Source organism: Protopterus annectens, chromosome 14.part0 (genome assembly GCF_019279795.1).
Source record: "Protopterus annectens isolate FY-2018-M chromosome 14.part0, PAN1.0, whole genome shotgun sequence".
Lineage (NCBI taxonomy): Eukaryota > Metazoa > Chordata > Ceratodontiformes > Protopteridae > Protopterus > Protopterus annectens.
In genome coordinates, this window is record NC_056748.1 from 187,901,341 (window position 1) to 187,929,174 (window position 27,834).

The following is a 27,834-nucleotide window of genomic DNA, read 5'->3' on the forward strand; positions in this document are numbered from 1 at the left end:
TCCTTACAGTGAGTCACCCATCTACTATGCTTCCTTCAGATAGGCAGCATATGCATTCCAGCAGGGTCACACCTTGCCCTGTATGCAAGGCAAAGATCACCTCTGAGCAGTCTATATGCCACAGGTGGCAATAACGCTCATTGCAGACTATCAGCAGTGAGCAAGTATTGAAGATGTGAAGTGACCTTGTGAGGAACCAAACTGTTGTGTGCAAGTGCCAGTACAGCTTGAAAAGGTACATCAACAAATGGCCATTGCAGTCAGATATTGGCATGCTGAGGGATGAGTATGTGGAGGTTGAGTATGTCATCTACTGGTGACTGTGGCCTCAGCTATGCCATATGATTCTTGCCATAACACTGTAGAGACATGGTGATTTGAGGCGCATTAGGCGTAAACCTGTGTGGCCAGGTCTGTGTGCCCACTTTTTACCCCTGAATATGTACATCACATGTTGGGACTGATGTGCTGCTAACTGGGGACAATATTGTAGTGTCCACACACTGTACACACTTGAGCCATTACACATGAAGGTATAGGCACATAGTACTGTACACTTTGATGGTCACTGTTCGTTAGGTTGTGGGGATGCATTCACTGTTTAACCACCTATACCCACAGGTTTTGGGTGTAAATCTCAGACTCTCACTGCTATACTGAATTTGGCAGCCAGCACAGCTATCATTGTGTGCAATGGTACCCTTGCCATGTCACCACACAGGCATATCGTACAACTGTAGCAGCCACAGAGGTGCTATGGTACACCAATGCACAGTGTAGATAACATGTCCTATTGACTCCATGTCACAACCATACAAATGTAGTCAGTCTCCTAAATGCTTTGAAGTGGATGTGTATGTCCCCATACGGGGAGGTGTCAGATCCCACTGTGTACCTCCTGCATTGCCGTGACAGGAGTAACACGTCTCACATGTTCTACACACCTACAACATCAACATCATATACATTGTATATACTGAGGAGACCTACTATGTAACACAGACAGTACACCCTACATGAAACATGCCCCCATGCATGAAAAGAATACATCTGCTGTGACACACATCATGTGCAGGTTACACAGTGGGATGCAGAACACAACAATCATAACTGATGTTAGCCAACTGTCTGAAATGGACACAGTATATTTGTAGATGGGTCAAATCCATTACCACAGCTTGTAGATGTGCAAGTTCCAAAGACCCAGGGGACATGTATCAAGGGTAGCAGACCTCATCACAAATTATGAATGGATGAGTACACTGACTGCCGCCATTGTCCGTATTAGACTATTATACACATATGAACCTAAGGAGCCTTGCTAGTATACTGCTGTATCCCTGCACTCGTATTTCTGCTATGCTGCCATGCCATCCTGTGTCCTTTTATTGCTGCTGTGTGTCCATAGGTTATCCCCTCAAACTCCTGGAACAGAAACATACACAGGTCCATGACACACCTGTCACTGTGTAACAATACTGCCAGTACAAAATCCTACAACATAAGGTACACAAAAGTATGTTTCGTACTCATGACACGTGCCAGCACACAGTATCTGTTGATGACCACTACAAGTGCCATGGCAAAACAGTAATACATTACACAAGTACATGTTAAGTAATATAGTCACCCTGTGCATCAGACACAGTGTCATTTCCCTACATCGATGGGAAGGATGACAGGGATGTGGCACAGGTATCATCACCTGTACAGGGTTTTGTGTGGGGGTACTGGAGGCCTAGGCTGGTCCAAATGGTTGACAGCATGTGTGAGAGTCAGGAAGGAAAGCAGGATAGATGGAGCATGGAGAAGTGCAGTGTGTGTCTGTAGGTGGCCTGCATGTGACAGTGGTGTGTGTGTGTGAGTGTGTGTGTGTGTGTGTGTGTGTGTGTGTGTGTGTGTGTGTGCACGTGCGTGCATGTACACAGACAAGCTCAGTGCTAGCCCTACACTTGTGTATGTTTGAACAGCTGTTAGCCATACATGGTCGAATTAACAGTTCACAGTCTCCGGCCCTGAACATGGGAATTGCCTCTGCCAGGAGTTGCACTGGCACCACTATGTCCAACATCAGATGTGGTGCTAGTACCTGACAGTGACTGCTGTCTGCTGGGACCATGTTCCCCACATTACCACCCAGGACCATGTGTCCATGGCCTGCAATGTTGTGGTGTGGACAGCACAGTGTGTGGGCATACTGACTGTGTGCAGTGACAATGGGTGCAGAAGAGGGATATCAACCTCTGGGACAGATTCAGTCCTCGAGAACACCACCTGTGCCTCACTGTAGCCACCATCATCAGAGTCCGAAGAGACATTGTCATCGGGTTGTGTGGGGGAGAGACTCCAACCCTCCCCCAGGTCACCTGTGAAAACCAAGACAAAAGCAGTACATTACTACCTGCACTATTATGTATGGAAAATCTACCAACAGTCATAATAATGAGGATCCACAACTGCATTGCCAGTCTCCCATATCATGTCCGCTTTCATGCACATCAGACTTCCTCACAGCAAAATACACATTCAACTCAAGGCCTGTATAACAAGCACATCTAAAGGCCCTTTTGACATTCCTGGTACTTGTCCTACACCTCACATCTCTGTAGATCAAGTGTTAAAGGCCCTATCCAAGGCAAAGAACATAGCTTCCATGGGACCTGATATATCCCAGGCTGTATTCTGCACCATATCTAGCAAGAACTGGCTTCGTCATTGAGCACCCTATTCAACCACAGCCTAAGTACAGGCTTCATCCCAGCAGAGTGGAGAACTGCCTTTGTCATCCCCTTGCACAAAGGCGGTGCCACTACTGACCCTGGAATCTATCACCCCATTAGCTTGACAAGTCTAATCTGTAAAACCATGGAGCATATTACTATGGCTCTCATAAACAAGGACATAGGCAATCTCCAAGCATTTGACCCCACTCAGTTTGGATTTGTCAAGGGCAGATCTTGCCTTTTGAACCTGATTGACTTTTTTGAGACAGTCACCAAGGCCCTGGATGATGGAAAGTCAGTACATACAGCTTACCTTGACTTGGCCAAGACCTTTGATACAATCCCCCACTCAGGCATCATCGAAAAACCAACACAACTTTGTGTAAATCCCTATCTCATCAGGTGGGTGGCTAACTGCCTCACCAACAGGACCCTTAAGGTCAAAATAGGTGCCTCCACCTCTGATAGCAGAGCTGTCACTAGTGAAGTTCCCCAGGTATCTGTCCTGGGACCCTACTGTTTTGCATCTACTTCTTGGAGGTCAAGGCAAACACAAAAGGCCTGTGGCTGAGCAAGTTTGTAGACAACTAAGTTGGGTACTGTCATTGACTCCCCAAATGATGTTTACATAGTGCAAGAGGGTCTCACAGCAATTAATAATTGGTGCCAAAGTCATGGCCTCAAGCTAAATGCAAAAAATGTATCATACCATTAGGCAAAATCACAGCACCTACTGATAACCACATCAACAGCAACCCCCTAAACACACAACCTGTGGTGAGAGACCTGGGTACTCAGTTTGATAACAATCTCACATTCAACTATCATGTAGCAGCAGTAGTCAGAATAATCTTTTACTTGGTTCATTTCATAAGTAAAGGGATTGCATGTATACTACTCCCTCATTAGACCAATAATTGAGTATAACATCTTGTTTGGTATGTACCTCTTCAAACATCTGCACCAATTGGAAAGGCCACAGAAATAACTCTCAAAGAGAATCCATGGCCTCCACCACCTATCCTATGCAGACAGGCTCAAATCACTATAACTGTACTCATTGCTCAGTGGCGGTCTGTGTCTCGCCTACAAGGCAATCTCGGACCCTGCCCTACTAGAGATGCTCCACATACACAAGTTTAACTCCTCATGCATTACCTGCTTGAAAGCCTAAATCTAATATGTGACAACAAAAATCTGATGGAGAGACATGTTTGTCTCCCAGAGGCTGCCCCATCTTTGGAATAGACTTCCCATACACATCAGAGTTCCTTGCTGACCCTCTTCAAGCACAACTATGATGAGTGGATGGGAAAACACAAATTTATCCCGGGGGCTCCACCTGTGTCCCTCATTGACAGGGGTGATAGGTGCTGACAGAGGTTTCTTTTTGGGGATAAACTCTTGGCTAGTCTTGTAAGGGCCCCAGGGCCATTAGCCTGGTAACCTCCTATGGTTCTATGATTCTATATATACAAATATGGGTTACAATGCCTAAGGTATGTACCATCAACCTCTGGGTTTTAAATAGCATGTTGGATTAATTGCCTCGTGTAAACCAGGAGGCATATTCACTCTTGACTATAACTGCAAAAATGTTTCTGTCCATTCACCTACACTCCTGAGATTACCCCCTCTAAGAACCTTGGGTAAATGTTCCAGAATGAAACATACAAACATTCTGCTCTGGTTACACACAAATGTAAATGCACACAGGGCATTATTCTGGCCCTTAACATTAATAGCATGTATATATATATGTTCCATAACAAAACAGTATCAAACTTACCAGGAGCAGGACCATGGCTTTGGATAATATCTTATGGAGCTGTAAAAAGTTGAGGGTGAGGTACTGTCAGTACCACTGTATGCTGCAAAACAACAAGGTGTTCCCTGCATATATCTCACTTGTACAGTAGCTACTGTGTTACCTGACATGTTGGTGACATTCTGTAAATGACTTTACAACTGAGCTTAAACTCCACCCCCACTAAAGCAGATAGACCTGACACCCACGTAAAAGTATGTACAGCCTGACAAAATGACAGCTACAGTATTACAATGGTGATCACAGTAAGCTTACCTGCATGCTCCTCTGCTGTGGATACTGTGGCACCCACCTCAATGATGTATAGTGTGATGGATGCCTGGGAGCTGCCATGTGTTTCTAGGTTTGCCAGGAATTCTTTAGTGGCCAAGAGTGGTTGTTCTGCTGCAGGCCCTCCACCGGTGATCCCTGGCTACATCAGCTGCCCTTCATTGTGCAACATTCACCATGTCTGTTGTCTGGTGTCAAACCTGCTCATATGTCCTGTCCTGGTGGCCACTGGCATTTGTATCCCAGACAAGGTCTACCCACAATGCAGCCTGCTGTTCCCTGTTATGCCTCCCCAGGATAGTAGGATGTGATGATACTGCCTTAGTCCTTCAAGTATTATCTCATTCTTTGCATCTGAGAAGGGGGCTTTGCATCTACAGTACATTATTCCTGAAAGACAACACAAGGGGAGTACATTACAGAATCAGATACATGGACATTCACTATGTACAGATACAGCAAGGACAAAATGGCGCTGGCACTATCCACAGCTTGCTCGCAGTCATACCCCACAGTGTGATAACATACCATCTGTGTGGATACAGCTGAGTTAGTATCAATACTGAAGTATTTCCCTGTGTGCCATTCTACTGTTGTGTGTCCCCCAAGGCCAACCAACCAATAATATGTCATAAGACCAGTGCTAGACAAATAGCAGTGTGATATTACAATCACTATAAAGGGACAGTCCAACAACACCGGTGTGCCACAATGACAAAAAGATAATGCAGCCTTGAAGTATTGTACATCCCCTGTAGGTATAAGACAGCAGGATATCAATGACATGTCATTACCACAGGTCTAAGACAGGCTTACTGCTATAACCCCTATTTCCCACACCTCTATCCTCCCATCTGCATCCTGTTATACACAAAAAAAAATTACATACCTGGTGGAGTGCAGTACTCCTCTGTTGAAATGTGCTACTAGTAATGTTTCACAAAGGTGTGATCGGTGTGAGGAAAGTCTCATACAGAATGTTTCCCCATAACTAGCTGCTTGCATTTTTAACATTAGTAGATAATTACTTCTAAACCAATCTGTGGCTCTGATATGCTAATTGCAACCAAAATAGCTGATTTGCCAATGACATGCAACCACTGTGCAATATTCAAGGCCTTCATGTAGACCAGGGCTGCATTCTTAGCTATTGAGATGGACTTTACTAGAGTGAGGAGACTACATCATTGCAGAGGGTAGGTCTGTAGCAGAAACCTTGAGGTCAAGAAGAAAAAGATTTTGAAAGACCTCAGTGATTACTCAAAAGGATGTGCATACCCAGCCCCCCCTCCTGTTGGAATCCCACCTTTGAACAACAATAGTGATGTCCAGCCAAGTCATATGGTTCACAATGGCAATGGTAATGACGTGACAACCAACCATATTGCAGACTCAGCTCAACCCATCCGTCGTAGTGAATGCATTAAGAATAACCAACAACGACAGGCACCCCAACATTCAGTACAACAATCTGACCCATCTTTGAATGCCAACTACCAGCAGGATTTTCGGGAACCCAATGGGCCACAAACACTTCATTCGAACAGACCAATAAACAACAGGAGACAGGGGCAGAACAGGAAACGTTACAACCAGAGGAGGAGATGAGGTTGCAACCTCCCAACATCCTTACTAGCTCTGAAGGAGACTTTAAAATTTACAATTTCAGCTCTCTTCATGTTGAAAAGGCTATGGTAGACTTTTTTTCGAAAGGGTTAACCTTTGTGCCTGATAGGAGGGCTAGTATGGTTAAATTAATCATTGATCTAAAATTATTTGTTCGTAGACTTAATTTACAATTGCTCATGGGGGCTAACTCATCACTTACCCAAGGTCCAAGGGTTTCTAGTTTATTCAATCCTCCCTTACATGAAACTTTAGCACATTTTGAGAAAACTTGTGAAATTGATTTTAGGAGAATGTTCACAAGTAATTACCACAATACTAACATCCGTAAAAACATTTCTCCTGATGAATTTAATTTCATTAATCTATTGAACATCTGCCAAGTGCGTGTTATGCAACCTGACAAAGGTGGAGGATTAGTGTTCATGGACCAACATGACTATGTCCGTAGGATGCACATGGTCCTGGATAGTGTAGTATATGAAAAAGTCAGCCGCAATCAGGTCAATGGAACTTACAGGACTACTAATGCTACTCTTTCAGATTTGTTTTTGGAAGGGAGCATAGATATTGATACATATCAATATTTGACCATACCTGCTCCAGTTTTTCCGACCTTTTTTGGAACCCCAAAGATACACAAAAATTTGGCTGATCCACTGTTTAGACCAATTGTATATGGCCGAGGTTCCATTTCATATGCATTTGCCAAATATATTGATTCCAAACTGAAACCAGTGTTAAAGTTGGAACAACAAATTTGTCATGATTCAAGGCACTTCCTTGAGTCCATCAACAATTTGGAATTCAATGATAACCTAGTGTTTCTTACAGTGGACATTAAGGACCTATATACCATAATCCCTCAACAACTTGGCATCGAATGGGTTAGGGAAGTCTTGTACATGAAAGGTATAGACAATCAAGAGGTGCATGTTATTGAGACACTCCTTGAGATAGTGTTATTTAGCAATTTTCTCTAATTTTAACAATGAGTTACATCTACAGAAAAGCGGGGTGGCCATGGGAGCTGCATGTGGTAGCAGTTTTGCTAATACTGTAATGGCTTACTGAGAAAGGTCCTTTTTGATTAATTCTCTTACCTTTAACGATCATTAGTCTGGTACAGTAGGTACCAGGATGACATGTTCTTTTTATGGAAAGGTGAAGTAACCTTAATTGATGCATTTATTAGTGAAATTAAATCCTATACTAACTTTTTGGACTTCACATTCCAAATAGGTATTGATCACATTGATTTTTTTAGACATCCATTTGGTAAAGGACCATAATAATCATAGATTCAGAACTACCATTTACCATAAGCCAACCTATTCCAATGCCTTTTTGCATTTCTCTACTTGCCACCCACTACACCAAAAAAAAAAAGCAGTAGTGAAGGGTCAAGCAGTAAGGGCTGCTAGAATGGTTACTGATTTTGATGACTTTATAACAGAGTGTGACCTGTTAAGATCTATGTTTCACAGGAGAGGTTATCCAACAGCCTTTGTGGGAATGATTTTCGAATAAGTTATTGGAAAAAGGATATCAGGTTAATTTACCCCTTTGCTACACAAAGGCCATAATATCGTAGGCTTCCCCCCACAGAGTGAAGTATCCTCTGTTTCAACAAGTATGCAGGGTTTGGACCAACCTACTAGACTTTTAATAACTTATACTCTAGATTCTCGAACTATAAGAGTGATTGTTAATAAGAATTGGGTCTTCATCTCACATGTTCCCCACCTTAGAAGCCCTTTGGGCCTAACACCTCAATTAACATTTAGAAGGGGGTTGAACTTGAAAAGTTTAGTTGAAAGGTGAAAAAGAATTTTTAAACTAAACACAGGTATGACAAAATGTGGGAGATGCCGGCAATGCAAGTTTATTAAAATAACCAATAAAGTAAAAATTAGAAACAAGGAGTACTACATGCATGATAGATACAATTGTGTCTCTCAAGGAGTTGTACATGGAGCCATTTGTGATGGGTGTGAGGCATTCTATATTGGGAAAACTGAGAGGAAATTAAAACAAAGGATTTACGAGCATGAGTACAGTATTATTAACAAAACCAGTACTAGTGCCCTAGCTAAACACACTCTCACTTTTCCCAGTCATAGTTTTTCATTTGTTGTTTTACAACTAGTGGAACACAACCGGAGAGGGGGGCCTTGGGAACTTAAATTAGAAGAGGCCGAGTTGGAGTGGCAGATTGCAACAGCTGCATACACCTTCCCAGGGCTGAACAAAGCTTTATCCATTAAAAGTTTGTTGAAATTGAAAGCCCTGGCAAGGTAGGCCTAGTCACCAGCTTATCTAATTTAATTAATCATACATTTACACATATATTTGGTTGCTGGTTAACATCTGCTTTTAGTATAAGAACACACAACATTGCTTATTTATATGAAAAATTCGTGGATGCACACATTTTTTATTTATTGTTCATTATTCATGTTTATGAAGTTGTATGGTATTTTATTTTTCTGTATCACATTATTTTACTAGCTTATTAACCTTTTTTAACCATTTATTTATTTATTTAGATGCAATTGTTTCATTTTTCATTTTTTATGACTATGGATCATTCGCATGTGGTTAATGCTGCTTTAAATGAAATTTGTTGAATGACATCACATTTTTGGGCTGTCAGCTCATTGGTTTAGAATTCCAGTGCAAGTATTTTTAAACTGGGAAGTTACAATTTTTTAACTTGTCTGAAGAAGCTGATTCACTTGTTTCAGTGAAAGCGCTTACGTTTAATAAATTGTTGGAGAGTCCGTTGCTTGCTCGTATGTCTTTTTTCTGCAGAAACCTTTACATAAAGCTGTGTGTACCACAGGCTGCAGTTGCTGCTGCAGGTAATAGACATAGGGAGAAAGTGTGAACACTTTGGAGGATGACAAGCTGTAGGTGTATCTGTGTCAGCCCTGTTGAAGAGACAGAGCCAGGGTACCCTTTATACTCCAATTAAGGCATGTATTTAAGGTATGTGTGTTAGGCAACTGTGTTAATAACAGATTACTAGGCAACATATAGTAATGCTATACAGATATGTGGTGTGTCCCTACCTGCAGGCCTGTGACTTCCATCACTGAAAAGCAGTTATTTAATTTGCAATGCTTTGTGTGGATAAAGACTGCATGAGTCATTCATTAATTGCTGTCTTCCCAGTAATGTAATTGAAATGCAACACAACACTGGCTTTGAACCCAGAACTGTGTCTGGCAAAATGTACTGTATGCAAGGCATTTAACAGACTGAGCTGCTGAGTCACTGCTACAGCAGGTGTATTTGCAAGATATTTGTGCACACACAGGCTGTGACAAACATTTTCTACATCCATCAGTATGTGCATGGCTTTATATAGATATATTTCTGCACTAGAGTCCCATTTGAATATGTATTTTGCCATTAATGCCTTAGCAGGTGATTTTCTACATGTTGTTGATAAATGGCATATTTACCTGCTATCACAGACCTCTGTTACATTCATTATCATGTCTTTGGCTCTCTAGTGGTGTACTATTGCACCAGAGCCCAAGGTACACTCCCATTTTTTCTATTAGCTTTTATTCCAGTTGCGCAGCTCTGCTGAAATGCATCTAATGACTGTAATTGTCAATTACTATGTTTTGTTTAAATCACCTGTTTTAAGTAAGAATTGTGTGGGGTGGTATGTTAATGCAGTGCACTGTAGGTGTGATGGGCTCTGGTTAAAAACATGACAGAGGTATTTATTTTGTACATGTGTCTTAGAATGTTATAAACACATATTGTCATTGTAGCTCTAGAGTTGAGCTTAGTAAAGCAGCACGGTGTGGCACATCACACAGCACTGTACGAAAAATATAAAGAAAAGAAAAAAGGGAAGATAAAGTGGTGAAATGGGGGCAGGCAGGGGGAAAACATAGTGAAAGTCAGGGAGGGATGTGCAGGAAGGGTGCAAGAAAAAACATAGCTATCCATTTCTTGTATAGCAACACCTGTGTACTTTGACAGAATTTGTAGATGAATTTGGACTCTTAAACCCCAGAGAGAGAGGTGAGGACAGGGTAACTGTGTCGTCAACCCGGTTGGACCAAATTACATCTGTCCATTGGATACATTTGTGAAATGGAGAGCTATGTATGGGACACATTTTATGGGGGACAGGTGCCCATTTCTTTTTTTTCTTAAGCTGAGAGTGGAATGTTGGGGAAGGGACATAGGTACATGGTGGGGGGGTAAGTTGGGTAGGTGAGCATGCATTCACAAATGGATAAGACAGGCAAGGCAGGAGACAGGGGTGGTGAGCACCTTGGATAGGGAGGGTGTTGTGGAATTCAAGTCCCATGTGCCTCTAGATGGGAGCAGCATGACTGACATCCCCACCCATGGGACTGTCGGCACTGCTCCTTTACTGCCCTGGGGGTGGCAGTGCTGGATGCCAGGCACTGGGGTGAGGCTGCCCCACCAGGTTGGCTAGCATGTCCTCAATCTGGCACAGGTAGCAGTCATAGCCATGGTGGACTATCCTGTGCAGCTGACAACTCCACCTCTGCCACCGCTCTTAGAGGGGAACCCATCCCCATCCTGTGGGGTGGCAGTACCCTATGCTGCAGGTATTGCAGTGGCAGCAGAGGAGGCACCACTGGTCTGGGTCCCAGATGTGCTGGGACCTGGTGCCATGGTCTTTTGAGGCAAGGTAGGGGTATCAGCAGGAACTGGCCTACTTTGATGTGCTGTGGTAATTGAGGTATACCAATAAGTTGAGGTTAGTTATGAACAAATCATTGTTAGTATTAACAGCATGGAACATAATATTAATTAACCCAAATACATAGCAATGTATATTATGTATGACACAGCATGAAATAATGGAACAGTCAGTATGTTAATAGCATGCCAGTAACAATTAAAACATAAGGGCAACCACATGGTTAATTAAACAAGATATGCTAATATGAAAGCATTAGTTTAACAAGATATGTCAATATGAAAACATAATAACGCATAACAATTATAAACTACATTTCCCAAAATATAGCTATTTTAACAGTTTACCTTTAAAACCGTGAATCACAGTGGTTCGAGTGCTCATATGAATGACTAGAAACCACGAAAATGTAAACAGCGACAGTCCTTAATGTTCGAAAAACAGCAAATCGAAAAGCAGATTCGCTGTTTTTCAAACATTAATGTAGAAAAAAAAAAGAAGTGGAAAGCAGGGGGGCAAGTCCACCTGCACCCCCACCCCCCTACTTTATTATTCTAACTCCAAGATCGCACTACAGTGGGGAAAGGAACCATTTCCCGATCCCCACTATAGTGCAATCCATCCCGGAATGTCAAATATGCAATAAGCGAATCTCACTGTGCATTCACGCATTGCGCATTCCAGCCTTTTTCCATTCGGCGTTTGCAGATATTGCAGACTGCCTTTCGCACAATTGCAGTTCGCCTGTGTGCAACACGCACATCTAAAGGTAAACCATTTTAACAATATATGTTAATAGTAAACCATAATAATAGTCCAAAAAAACACTATAAGGCAGGAGACTCCACATAGAGCTGGAACAATCTTTTATTCAATAAAACCAACAATAAAATCTTGTATAAGCCCTTTCAGGCTAACATGCCCTTCATCAGATAACATAAAAATACTGCAAAAAACCATAATAATACATAACAATTTTAAATACATGCAGATAAGGGGTGGGGAAAGAGAGAAAAACAGTCCATTAGTGACATTGCAGATTATATCCCTGAAAACAGTGGTAACATTAACTCTACAGGTGTGTATTGTCAGTTTTTTGTACAGTGACTACAAGTCTTCTATAGGTGATTTAGCACACACATACCTCTTAAGCTGTTTCATGGGACAGTATGGGCTTAGCAATAACAAAAGCAGGTACACATCTAGACAGAACACTTGCACATCATGTGGACTTGTATAACTACCAAGGTGTTCTGTAATCAGATTGGTAATACTTTGCATTCCAGGTAATCATTTCTGTCGTAATCCTGTGACAGACGCATTATGCAATATTAATTACAGTACAAGAAATTGTGACAATTGAGAGTCATTTTTGTGTACAATTCATAAACTTGACAGCCATCATACCTTAGTTGCCAGGCGTGGGAATAGAACCCGATGGCTGTGACTGCAGGGACATCTGCAAATAATGTAATAATTGACTGCAGCAACTTAGTACAGACATGGAAGAAATACAGCTTTACTAGAAGTAGACAGATTTATTTATGAATCAACAATGCTGGTGAACATGTAATTCTTATTGATTTTAAAACTCTCTGAAATATAAACATAAAATCTGCACATAATGTGGGCTACCTCACTCGTATACCATTTGTTCCTGGGGAGAGAGAAAATTTAAGCATTACGTGACTGATAGTGGGCTGGAGATAACCTTGAACTGTACTATGAATTAAGCAATACAAGTTACAGGACATTCTTTTTGCATGCTAGAAGTATTTGTCTTATAATTGACTGCACTGACAGAAGAACACACATGCATGGAATGCAACCGTACTGCATACATTAAAACAGTTTTATTTCCGTATCAACAATGCTGGTGAACAGTTTTGTAATGCTTTCAAATATCTTGAATACACACACAATATCTGCCCATGGAGTGGGCTACCTCACCCATATACCTTTATTACCTGAAGTAGGAGGAGCAGAGAGCATTATGTGACCGATATTGGCCTGGAGACAGTCTTGAACAGTACTACGAGTTAAGCAATACAGTTTGCAGGCCATTAGTTTTTCATTCTACAGCTATTAGTGTTGCACTTGACTGCAGCAACCTTACCATAGACAATCCCTGCATACAGCTCTACTGCAATGGTTATGACAATGCAATCCTGCTGAACACAATTTTGCTTACTGTTATTGGTATTATTTATTGAACATCAGTTATTGTTCATAGGTTCATAGGTTAGTACTAGGCTAACTGCCCTTGCGAGCCACTGTAAGCCCAGCCAATTATCCCTTGTGAGACTCAAACCCTGCACCTTGTGTTTGTAAGGCAAATACCTTAACCATTAGGCCACCCTCCCAATGTATTGCACTACAGCTCTAATTGCCCATTTATTGCAATACAGTTTTACCTGATGATCTATTGCACTACAGTTTTTCTTGTTTATACTTTATTGCAGTAAATACTTTACTTTTTCTTGCTCATTGCACTACAGTTAGCATACTAAATCCGTACTTACCAAACTTATGGTGCAACTTGGCCAGGCACCTGGCATGGGACTCAACATTGTGAGCCCTCTCAGCTGCAGCTGTTGGGAGAGAAATACACCATTATGCATACCAGGTTTGCAGACGTTCAGCTTGCATATTGGAAAACAGAGGTAAAGTTACTTGCATATTTGTGGGGTATTCCCTGCTCTTGCCTCTTAGTCTCAGGTTTCCAAGGTTCCCCTCTTTCTCCTTTTCAGGTTGTCATAATGGTGATGACACTGCTCACCTGTGCAGGTAATACAAGTAACACTGGTGAGTTCCCTGGCAAAATGGTCCAAGGCCTCCACCTTTCACTCCAAGCCCTGGAAACTGCCCTGCATCAGCTGGGGTTCATGTTTTTTAAGAAGGAGGCTGACCATGACCTTGGACTCCTGAATCCCCCACCTCTGTGCCCGAAAGCACACACGTCCTCCAGCATCACCAGCCATAAAAACAGTGCTAGCCATACCAACAGCTGATTGAACTGCTATGAGTGATGCAGAATTCCTGCCTATTGGGCTTCATATAGGCTGTTTTCCTACCCTTACATGTCATTGAGCAATATTTTAAAAAGCGCTGCATCGCTTAGTGTGCAAGCCAGCTAACTGAAGCCAAGCAGTGGGAAAACTCAAAGAACAGTGGTTTTAGTGAGGCTTGGCACCATGCAGGTAGCTGTTAGCATGTTTATGCACTGCTTAGCATGAATGAGCACTGCTTAGCAAAGCGCAGCAGTGCCAAAATTCACAATAGTTTAATGAAATTACAGAAAAATAGTACATTAATTTACAGACATATCCTGCCTTTTATGGACTTGAACCCAGGACCTACTACACATAAGACTGTAACTCTACCCATGTAGCTAGTTGGATGTTATAAAAACTAGTATACCTTCACATATACTACTAGGCTACCTGTTAACATTGCTGAGCACTGTGCCATGCCACACAAATGCACTTACACACCAATAAATAAATAATGACATCCGGTTTCTAATTTTAGATGTCTTGCATGTGTCAGCTATGTATGTATAAGCTCCACTTGGCTCTGGTGTGCTCCACACCATGTTACACAGACAGCAATTGAAGAAATAAAATAAAAAAATAAAAAGAATGTAATTATAATTAGTTACATCTGGTTACTAGTTTTAGATGTTTGGCAGGTCTCTGCTGTCTATATGTCAGTACAGCTTGGCATTGCTGCTCACCACAGCATACAAACATGCAGTTAAAATAAAAAAACATTAAAACTTCATATAAATGGCATATTATATATTTGAGGAATGAAGGTCAGCAGGACTAAGACAGAATATATGTGTGTGAATGAGAGGGAGGATAGAGGAATGGTGAGGATGCAGGAGTAGAGGTGGCCAAGGTGGATGAGTTTGAATACTTGGGATCAATAGTTCAGAGTAATGGTGAGTGTGGAAGAGAGGTGAAGAAGAGAGTACAGGCAGGATGGAGTGGGTGAAGAAGAGTGTCAGGAGTGATTTGTGACAGACGAGTACCAGTAAGAGTGAAAGGGAAGGTCTACAAGAGGGTAGTGAGACCAGCTATGTTATATGGGTTGAAGACAGTGGCAATTACAAAAAGGCAGGAGTCAGGGCTTGACGTGGCAGAGTTGAAGATGTTAAGATTTGCACTGGGTGTGACATGGATGGACAGAATTAGGAATAAGGATATTAGAGGGTAAGCCCAGGTTGGCAGGTTTGGAGACAAAGCCAGAGAGGCAAGATTACGTTGGCTTGGACATGTGCTGAGGAGGGATGCAAAGTATATTAGGAAAAAGATGCTAAGGATGAAACTGCCAGGTAACAGGAAAAGAGGAAGGCCTAAGATAATGTTTATGGATGTGGTGAGAGAGGACATGCAGGTGGTTGGTGTGACAGAGCAAGATGCAGGAAGAAATGGAAACAGTTGATCTGCTGTGGCGACCCTAATGAGAGCAGTCGAAAGAAGAAGATTATACATTTGACACACTTCACAACATTATAACAGTGGCAGGGAGCATTACAGGGAGACTCTCACTCATCTGCAGCTACTGTTAGCTGCTACTCCTCTCCCTACACTGATTCAATATCCATATTCCTTGGCTCTCTTTCTGCAGTGCACTATGACTAATATGCGTGGCATGCTGCCAAGGGGGAACTGTGGCTGTGTACACGGAGCCTACATGGATTTTTTTTAAATCCTGGGGTATGTCTTAGTGCTGGTTGCATTCTCCTACGTTTCTTGCTCCCTGTAGTAAGCACTTCATTGTACAGAGCATGACAGGTTAATAATGAGGAAATAAGGAAGAGTAACATGCCATATATGTGGTCTTATATGCCTCAGAAAAAATGTTGCTATTTCTCTCTCCACCTCTCTCCCTGTTCACCCCTTCTGCTTTGGTAAGTTGTCACTGCCCTTCAAGTGTGTGATTTAAGGTATGGGAAGCAGTTATTTTGTGGCATGATGTGATAATGCTCATATTATACTGTGTTCTCTAGACTGTGTATCTGCATAGTTGAGGTTCAGTTCTCACCGTGGGAACTTCTGTTTTTGTGGGGAGGGGGGTCTAGTTACAAGCAAATAGCATCTCAATATCAAATGTGCTCTGTCCAGTTCCACTGAAGTGAATACATTTAACTTTGGACACAGTTCCCCCTGCACTTTATCCCACTTCTATCACAAACATCCTGTCTGCAACACACTAATAAGGCCATCATATCAAAAGTGTACTCCCCCCCCCACCCCTTAAGAGTCGGACTTCATCTGTGGCACTTGTGACTTATACTGTGCTCTCCAGAATGTGTAACTAGATGGCTAGGAAGTTTAGTTCTCACAGTAGAAAACTTGTATGAATGTGTGTGGCTGCAGCATCAGGTTCTGTATCAACTTTGTCAGGGGAAAACATTTAACCGTGGTGAGTATTCCTCCATTCCCTTATCCGAGTTTTACCACAAACATCTCTGCAACATCTGATAAGATCATGTCAAAAGTGCACACTCACCTCATAAAAATAAGGCAAGTTCTGTGGTACTTTGTCTAATAATGTGCTCTCTAGATTGTGTTAATACTGAGGTAGGTGGTTTGAATTTGACAGTGGTGATCTTGTGTGTCTGTGTGGTATTAGTACAGTGGTGATCTTGTGTCTGTGTGGTATTAGTATCAGAGAAGAAAATGTTCAGCAACAGATGTGCTGTGTCTACTTCCATCCAGGAGAAAACTTTAACTTTGGACACAGCTCCCATTGCAGTTTAGCTCACTTTTAACCCAAACTTCTCTGCATCACACTGACGAGGTTATCATATCAAAAGTTCACACTGTGCTGTTACAACTCAGACTTCTCTTGTGGTGCTTACAGCTAATTCTGTGTTCTACAGATTATATAAATAGGTAGAGGGATTGAATCCACCACTGGTTAACTAATGTGGCTGTATGTACTATCATATAAAATTGTGTCCATGACAACACCCTTTATGTAATATTCCTCTTAGGAGCTGTATTTAAACTGGCAATGGATTATCCTATACATTTTATTACCCCCAGGCAATAACCAGTTTTGGAAATGCAATGCTTACACCCTGCTATAACCAGAGTGGTTATATGAGTTATCATGTGGTACTGGCTGTTAATATTGTGCTCTTTAAACTGCATAAGTGCAGAGTGAGTGGGTTTGAATCCACCAATGGCTGCCTTCTGTGCATATGTTTGTCTGTCATGCTGTGCAGAGAATGCTTCTAATGCTTCTAGCAGTGTAGTGTTACAGTGCACTTCAGCCATCTTTACACATTTTTAGAAGAACATTGGTGGATGAAAGAATGATGCCATCCATTGAAATGTACACTGTCATAAATGTAAAACAATATGTTGTGTGGCACATGTAATTCATGCAGTGTTCGGTACCTTGTGATCTAAGGTAGTATGTTCAAGTCCAACCATTACTCCTTAGACTCGGTTGTGTCAGTATGTCTGTTAATGTGGAGGTTGGTAACAATGTTGTCAGCCAGCTGTCTGCTGTGTTCGTGTATGGCTGATGATTCCTATTACAATGATATATTCTCATGATTCACAAAGAAATGCTTTATTGGATAATGATGCCATGGGATGACATTTGGCTTTCCCATGAGAAATATAGAAGGCTTTTCCTGTGGCATTAGGACATCGTGCAATATTCTCTATGCTGCTGCCTGAGTAAGGCATGTGTTTGAATATGTGGTTATCCACACATTGTTCGGAATTGCCATTCTCACACCACAGTGATGACTGCATTATGCATCATGTGTGTTTGGGTGTACCTAGCAGCATGTTATATTGTGTGAGAAAACAACAGTCTTTTAAATAAATTACAGGCACATATATCCCTGCAGCAGTAACATAATGTCATGGCTTCAAAGATCAAAATATCTCACAATTGTAGCACTAGTGGCATTGTGGTCCATTCATTTTTCCCAATATCACATAGCTTCTGTCATTACATAGACAGGTGTTCAAAACCCACATTGATTGTAAGTATTGTGTGTCCTAATGCTGTTATACATGAATGACATTCATTGTTATAATGTGTACAGTTACAGTGGGGAAAACCTCACCCTGCTCTTTAATCTCATATAACTTGCAACACAATCATGTGATGTAATTACTTCTCATAAGTAGAGTCTCACAGCTTTGTTAAAACTTCCACTGTAGCACAGGTAATTCATAGTCATGCCAATAACTGATGGAATTGCATAGCTTGCTGTTCAGTTCCAGCAAAGAGCAACATTCTATGAATGAACTGACATTGCATTACACAAGTAACACTGTTGTTGTTTTCGATTTTTGCTTTGGAGAAAGAAATATAAAGTCATTTCGGAATATCCTCACAGTGAAACAGTTCTGTTAATGTTGTGTTGTGAATACTCCTGCATCACATGCATTCAGTAGTAACTTGTGTAGCACATCTACACTGATACTGCATTTCAATTCTGAGCCAACGTTATTCAAAACAGGAACAGCTTCCTTGTCCAGGAAACATTGATTTTACACTGCTCACAGTTGTGTGAACATTAACATGGTTACCTCCTTGTCATCCTATATTGTATGCATTGTGCTCAAACATCCTTTATTACTGCAGTCAATTTTTTTTCATTTATTCATGAAAAGAGCCATTGCCATGTCATGTGACAGATACAGTAGGTACAGAGCTCTGTAGAGTGTATATTATGGTAGGCAGAGGTTTGAATCTGGTAACATTTGTCTGTCACATGACTGTCAGGCAGGAGTGGCTTAGGCAAAGGAAGTATTTATTGCACAGCCAGTGGTCAATATTTTTAAGGCATCACCCTCCGCTGTAAGCCCTTTAAATGTGTTTGCCATGACTGACACAGTATGCCTATTTCTGTGACATCATAAATTGATACACATCTTTCTGATATCTGTCCTGGCAAATGTTAAGTATGTCATTGATTGTTCACAGGAATTAGTTAATTTCCAAATAAAAATGCACTGTATTGCAGGTCTTCCTCCAAATATTTATGTATTACTGGAATTGTTTTCATAACACTGTACAGTTTTATAGGACATGAGTACTTGTATAACATCTTCCTGTATGACATGATGCCAGATCATTATAAAGGGTGACTGGGATCTGTGTTTGGACACTTTCTTATGTGTTTGTGTTGTTTACATGCAGCTATGGCAGTTGTTGCTGTAATGTCTTGTGAGCATCCCCAGTATAATCATGTAAATACACTCCATTTACAGAGACCTTGAACTACTGCAGTGTCATGAGATACGTGTTGTCATTTACTTATTTTGAGTGCTATTCTTGTCTAAGACAAGTATCATGGTAATACACCCTCTTATCTATGGTTGTCCAATGACAATAAATTGTAAAACATGCCCCTTTCTGCTGTGCATGGCACAGCTGCTACATGGCTCATGCCTTGTTTATACAGGATTAAGTGGAGGATGCAGCACTACAGTCAGTTATCGCAGATACATTCCCTGTATATGTATGTATGTATATATATATATATATATATATATATATATATATATATATATATATTTACTAGACTGAATAACTGCATTGTATGCAAATAGCCCCAGGGTATCCACTGTCCTTGCTAACTGCTATCTTAACTTGGCATATTATCAACATTAATATCACATGTAGTCCTCTTTCTTACAATATTGCATTGTGTGCCTCTCACATCTGTTGTTACCATGTCCATTTTTAGTTTGGTACAAGAGTAATTTATTGGAAACAGGATTATTTATTATTGGCATCAATATGGACGTCTTTCTGTTTCTTTAGGAAATCATCACATCTGAATGCATTAACTGAGTACATTTTTTTTTGTTTACCCTGATCTCATACTTATCTCTGCTCTATTAACATTGTCTTCTGTGTAAATTCTCCCAATTTCATGTCTCCTGTATGTAAATTCTTATAATTCACCTGCCTTTACTTCATATAAACTGTCCATGCATACTCACATAATACATTTGCCTACAGGGAAGGAGTTTTGTTTACATTGTATACCCATAATTTCCAACAGTTTCATGGCTACCAACACTGCTGCTGGCCATTAAATGGTGCTTAGAAACATGCAAGCGCAATGAGCAGCATCCTATTCAGTGAGCTGTGCCGCTCTATTCACTAATGCATGGTAATCGTGTAGGCTTTGTGCAAAGCTTACATGGTTGTTAATGAATTTCAGGTAGTGTCTCTTAAGCATTGTCATTTAAGTATGTCTTATTAGTTATAGAATGTCAACATCACACTTCAGGCAAAGTGTAGCCAGGGGCTACAATTAGGAGCCTGAAAAAAGTGAACTTTTCAAGCTTCATCTTTGGATGCAAATTAACAAGAAAACTCTATCCCCACTTTAGGTTAATTTTTTCTGATTACACATTAGTTGTCTTTCCCATTATTCAGACTCGCAAAGAAATCAATGTGCTAAAAAGAAAGGAAAGGAACTGTTTTATCTTTTCTTCTGATTTTGTCAGTATTTGGTTTTTCATGCTTATCTACACTGCGTTTTTTGTAAAAGTAAATGTTTTCTTCTAGTGTTTCGTTATAGCATTTTTTGTGTTGTATACAGTGTTTGAGACAAGTCAGTGAGTTGGAGGAGAGATTAACATCAATCATGCCAATTCTCTGGCACTACAAACCATGAATGCAACATGAACCAGCTCAACACAAGTAACAAGAGGTCAGATTTATCACACTTGAACTCTGAACTAGTTATTACTTTGAAAAGAACAACTAATAAAGATATATATTCAATCCTGTTATTCAAACATCCCTTAAAATGCTTAATCAGAAATGACCACTCATAAAAATGTTAGGAAGCAAAGTAATGCTAACAGTGAAAAGTGTTTTAGTTAGTTGGTTTTTTGTCGGTTGTTAACAAGGAGAAGTCTGAGCAGGGGCCCTTTTTCAGTGGAGGCCTGGGGAGAAAAGTTCCATACACAAAAAGTAAATTGGGTACCTTACAAATTTATAAAGCGAACACACAATGTAATATTTAAAAACATATACCAGCTGGTTAAGATAGCACAAGTAGTAGTAGGACATAACCAATACTGAGGGCAAAGAAGCATTGAAAACAATTTACACAGTTGACGTTTCTGTTACCAGTGGTAGAGACTTAGGTGAGACGATGAGATGGATTTGGTTTGATGAAAATAGTGTAGATCAGAGAAAAGGACATAGAAGAGATAGAAGATGGTCAGGGGTGGTGAGAACAGAGTGTGATGAAAAGTAACGAGAGAGAAAGTATGGGTGAGGGGTGAACGAGATGGAAGAAGGTAGGATGGCGAAGTAATGAAGGGGGAGGAGAGAAAAAGGATAGTGGTCAGTTTGACATGATTAGGGGAGATAGGAATGATCAGGAGATGGTTAGGCAGGATTGAGGCAAGGGCAGAGCCAGGAATTTAGAAGTCTTTCACTTGTAGCTTTTTTAGATTTGAGGCTATTGAAGGTGTAAGCAGAGGTACCTGATGCATCAGGAAACCTTTTATTTTATTCCACTGTGTTCCTTGTTTTTTTTCTTGGCTATTGGACATAGATCTGATGGTTAGAGGAATTTTGTTTCAGGCCAGGGATACTGTATAACTATATAAGCTATGGCCTATGGATCTTTTTGGTATGTAGCTATCTAACAGAAGTTGGTCAGACCTCCGGAGATAGCGATTGGGAGTATAGTAATTTATGAGGGCTGGGATGGCTTAGGTTCATAGATTTTTACTAGGCTAATGACCACAAGGGCCTTTTTAAGCCTAGCCATGCATCCCAAATATCTGACAAGTTCTGATACCCTTGATAAGTGTAAGCATGGGCCTGAGATGTGAACTATTTACAGATTACCATTGTCCATTAGAGATATAGGTGCCAAACCAGGGATGAATTTCCGGTTTCCTATCCAATTAGGTTTATTGATTTTGGAGTGGGTGAGGAGCAATTGAGAGAGGAGGAGGTGGTGAGGCAGCTCGATCCAGTTTTGGGATTTTAGGTAAAGGCAGTGGTGTAAGTTGTAAGACTAATTTGCAACAAATGCAGCAATTCTAATGTAACAGAGTTCCAGTTTTGTTTTGAGAGTGGTTTGAAGGTTGGTTAATACAGGTGAGGCATAGAGTAGAGTCAGAAGAAGGTAAGCATTAGCAAGGGGCAATATGGAATCACTGGTAAGTATTTTTTTTCTCTGTAGCACATGCCCAGATTTTGATGAGTTTTTTGATATATTTTGGACATATAGATCAAATTTTAGTTGTTCATTGACTATGATGCCCAAGAGTCTGGTGTGTGTTGCAACCTCTATTAAGGTGTTATCAGGGGAAGTGATAGTGAAGGATCATTTGAGATGAGATATGGATTTAGAGAGAATTAGAACAAGTTTTTTTTGGGTTGAGTACTAGATGGTGGTTCTTTAGTCAGTTTTCATTGGAGTTGAAGGATTTTTGGGTAATAGATTGAAGGAGATTGTCAGAAGAGCAGATGATAGCTGAGTCATTTGCATATTGGATTAGAGAGGATTGACAGAAGGAAGAATGAAGACTGTTAATAAAGATGTTGAATAAAATGGGACCAAGGATGGAACCCTGTGGTACTCCAGTGTTAACAGGGAGGAAATTGGAAAAGGAGGAAAGCCACTTGACAGACTGCAGTCAGTTAGAAAGGTAGCTAGAAAACCAGTTAAGGCTAGGGTTAGCAAAACCAAGAGCAGACATTTTAGAGAGAAGTAAGGGGTGAGAGGTTGTAGTGAAGGCTTTAGAGAGGTCCAGAAAGAGGGAGGATACCAGGTTGTTACTTTCTCTGGCTTTAATGATGGTATGGGTAAAGGAGACTAGTGCAGCAATATTGCTGTGACTAGGATGAAAACCATGTTGGGTTAGCATGAGAAGATTTTCATTAAGAAGATGCTTGAAAACTTGCTTGTGGATACATTTTTTTTAAGTATTTTGAAAATGGGGGATGGAATAGCTATGGACCTGTAGTTTGTGAGTTCTGTAAATTGTCCACCTTTGTGAAGTAGAATAATCCAGAATTGTTTCCAGATGGAAGGGATTATAAATTCTTGCACAGATCTGTTAATGAGGATGGAGATTGACTAGGCTATAGTGTTAGCTGCTATTTTTAAGAAATCTGCAGGTAGCTTGTCTACTGAGGGAGAACAGGCTTTATTTTTTATGTAGAGATTAAATTTAGGAGTAGGGACATATTTGAGAGAGAATGTAGATGTGTTGTCAGGGGGAAGAAGTGTAGGGTTAGAGTTGTGACTCTTTTGGGTTAATTTGTTGACAGAATCAGTAAAATAGTAGTTGAACTTCATGGCAGTTTGAGTGATACTTTGGACATCGGTTTGTTTTGCTGGGCAACCAGGTTTGAGGAGCCTACTAAGAGTTCCAGAAACATTTTGTGTTCTTTTGATGGTTAGTTTCAGCCTTTAGATAGTAGCTTTTTTGTCCTCTTGGATTTGTTTTTTGGTGAGGCTACGAAGTTGTTTGTAGGTGATCCAGGGATTTAGCTTTGAGCCAATTTTTCCATGCAATATCTCTATTGTGCATAAGGACTTGAGTGGAATGAGAAAGCCAAGGTGCTTGAGATTTAATGCTTCTTTTCTGAGTGGAGCTAGGGAATTAAGGCTCCCTATTACGCTGTCGCAGGCGCAGGTTGTCGAATGCATCTTTGTCGAACTGAAAATTGCAAAAAGGCAAAATAGGGAAGCGGCTTTTCAGCGAATTCTTTCCCGGGGAAAGAATTTGTTTGGCGCTTTTGCTAATTTGCCTTTTTCGGCACTGTAGTGCGATCTTGGAGCTGGTATATTTAAGTAGGGGGAGTTGTGGGGGGCAAAGCCCCCCACATTATGTAATGTTTTATATATTTTTTTTTTCTTGGAATAGTGATTTATTTCCTTGGAAAAAAATAGCGTTTCTGAGGTTTTGACATTGTAAGCTTTCGCTTACATGGGGTCAGTTATGTGTCATTCGCTGTTCTGAGCATGCAATATCATAATATAGACCCAGAATTAAGAATATCAAGCAATATACATTTAGATCTCTGAATAGCATCCTCTAGTGTTAGGCTATGGAGGAAGCATTAATTTATGGAGGCCAGTTTACTGGTGAATTTGTCTGGGTTAAAGTTGGTGAGGCCATAGCATTGTTTAAATTTTTGGTGACTGATATGATATAGCGACAGCCTTTGGGAGTTGGTGACTGATAGAATCTAGGAGTGTTTTAGGGATGTGATACAAACTAGGGTTGGATACTAGGATCTAGTCAAGGATGGAGCCAGTATTGTTTGGTTTGTTGTAACAGGTGACTGAGGAAATTAGTTGAGTGAAGCCATGGAGATTTATGCTTGAGGGCGGGAAGTCGGAGGTCAAGGTTTGCCAGTTGATGTTGCCATCCCCTAGAATTATCATTTAATTTAGGATATGGTTGGAAATTCATGCGAGAATGCTTAAGAGTGTGGATATTATTCCCTGGAGGGATATAGATACCAGCAATACATAGCTTTTTGTGGTTGTTTAGTTTGCAGTTGGCAAGTAAGATTTCTGCTGGGTAAAAGTTAGGAAGTGGTATAGACAGGGAGAGGGATTCAGTTGGTTTGAGTAGAGTATTGATATGCTACCAGCTTTTTTGTATAACCTATCAGAGTGTATGATATAGCCAGGAGGAAGAATTTCAGTGTCAGTGTGGTTTGGAGTTTAAGCCATGTTTCAGTGAGAAGAACTATATCAGGAGAATATTGACAAATCCATATGTGAAATTTGCAGACTTTGTTTAATAGGCTACAAATATTCATGGAGATGACTGTTAAACTCTTGATGGATGGTTTAGGATTAGTCATATTATGGGGTGGGTAGGTGGTGTCATGGTTGAGAGAGGGGTTGGAGTCAGGGTTAGGGTGGATATCACCACGTAGGCATATGTTTTTGGAGAAAGTTTGGAGTACAGAGGACTTACATTTGTTAGTAAGGAGATAAAGCTTTGTTTTGGGGATAAGTGGTGGTGACAAGATGTTTATATTTATGCAGGAGAATGTAAGATGGGTTAGGTGTAACTATGTTATGATTTGTCTGTGTTGATGAGGGGATGGGTGAGTGTGGGTGGTTGATTAATGGGTGAGATATTTGCTGTATAGCAGGTAAAGAGAGATGTAGGAGGAAGAGAGGAGTACATATATAGACAGAAATCATGTTTGGGGGTGGAGGAGGAGGAGGTGCGATGTATGAAGGATAAGTTATGAAAGGTTAGACTAGGTTTAGGGGTAGTTGGAAAGAAAAGAATGTATGAGAGGAAAAAAGAGGAGGGAGGGGAATGTGTGAGAGGAAAAAAAGAGGAGGGAGAAGTGCAGTGGAGGGAGAGGTGAGGAATAAATTAGGGTTTGTGTGTGTAGGAGTAAAAATTATAAGTGAAATACGGAAAAGAGCTTAGCAAGGTAGAGTAAACAAGTGATGAGGTCAAGAGAGGCAAAGTATGAAGATTGGGTAAATTGGGTAGGAGGCGATTAGTCTATGGGGTAGGTAATGTAATTTTAACAGTATAAGTGTAGAAGCAGTTGGGGTGTGTGGGAATTGGGGGTAGCATAGGGGAGCAGAGTAAAGCCTGAGTGTAGCAAGGGCTGAACAGAGCGGGGTCCACCTCCGTGGCAGAAAAATCACAAGAAATTAACGGTCAGTGAGGAGTGGATGTCTGCACTTGAGCTGGTAAGGAACCAGATTGTCTTTTGAAGCTAATAAGGAGAGGAGGGAGTAGGAGAAGAAAGAGTACAGAACAGAGGAAGGAGTCAGTTTAGGGAAAAATGGAATGGAAAAGATCAGGGGATTCTAGGCAAGCAAGATTAGGAAGGGACTGAAGGCTGAGTGGGGCTTTTGAACGCTGACATACCTACGTTCAGGTAGTCTCATAGCCACTTTCCAGCATATTTGGTGTGCATATTCACAGATAACACCAGCTTAAACTAGCATTTTAACTGTATGAACATTTCTGAATAAAGCTTTATTACTACAAGTCATAACGCTGCATTCTTGGCGATTTGAACAGTGCTTAATTCACGCTAAACTAGTAAGATGGTGTTGTTGCTTAGTGCTGTATAAATGTAGCACTATCTCCTAGTTCAACATTATTCTACATCAGCCCAGAAAATATAATGTTGTTGTGAGTTCTTGTAAGGTTACTTAACTCATGGAGGAGCCTCACTACTCCCTATGTATTCTGAAATTTCAGAGCTATGAAGTAGTGGTGTTTTGTTGAATGAGACTAGTACTTCAACTGAGTTTCCTAAATAGTGATATTGAATCTAATTAGCCCATTCTACCAGTTTTTCACTGCATACTCCTGCTACCCAGCTAATTAATTACAGAGTGCATTGTCTGATAATTGTTTATCTGACTAGAACCATTTTTATTACTTGGCTCAGCTGCTAACTTAATGTTTTCTTCACTACTTTGTCTTCTTCCTCCCTTTGTCTACCAGGCCTGGTAAGCTGCCTGCCCTGCATTAGGGACCTGCATTAAGGTTGATAACCTGCCCTACCTGACGGCCTCGACTCCTTACTTTGCATAGTACCTGCTGTCTCTTCCTTACATCAAGGAATAGAGGCTAACTTCTCCCTGAACTCATCCTCTCAAGGAAGCCTGAAAGTATGTTTGTTGCTGAATTTAAAATATATTTTGTCTAATCTAATTAGGTATAAGCTTACCCTTCCCTGCCAGGATAGCCAGCAGCCATACTCCTCTGTACTTCTCTTCCTCCATCCCTTCCTCTCGTAGCCTCTGCACTTGACGTCACATTTTACCAACCCTACTCCTAGATCCACCTTTTCCTACCAGGAGCTACTGTAGCAGTATATTTTTACCCACTAGGTGGCAGCCTTTTCCTTTCCCATCTAGCCTACAGCCTCAAATTAGAATCTCTTAAGTTACTAGCTTTTACCAAGTTACTAGTTACATTTCAGTCCCACTTTACCCTTCCAAATTCACTATAATTTCTCTTAACTTCCCAACTTGCTCAGACTATCATTACCTCTATTACCTTCTTTACCTACCGCCACCAACCGTACCTCTAGCAGTCAGCATTCCACTGATTGTTTTTCTCAGGTTTTTTTCCTTCACTTGGTTTTACCCGCTCCGTTAACCCTGCGGGCTCAGTCCGCTCCACTACCCTAACCCCGAATTTCACCCCCACTCCATTGGCCCTTATACCTCTCTAACCACTCTCACTTACCCAATTATTCTATCTCATCCAACAACTCATTAAGGCACTCCTTCTACTAGGTCACTCCTCCTAATTCATCCCATATTTCACCTTTTCACTCTCTGCCTTCAACGTCTTCAGCACTATGCCTATTTCACCTATATCAGCTTACCTCAAACCCCTATTTCTTTTTTCAATTCTTCCTTTCCTTTTCCTTCCCTATACACTAACTGCCTATGAACATCTTAGTTACTCTAGCTTCCACCAGCCCACAAACAAACATCCCTTCCAGCTCTATCAGCCACCCTCAAACATATAAACATAACTTCTACAACCAACTATTTCCTCCAAAAGTATCACAGAGTCACCCACATTACCTATAGACACCACCAAGTCAAAAGAGGCCATAACATACTGAATCCTTCCCTAATCTGCACATATAGACTACACCTACACCTCCTACTAGATGGTGACATACATCCC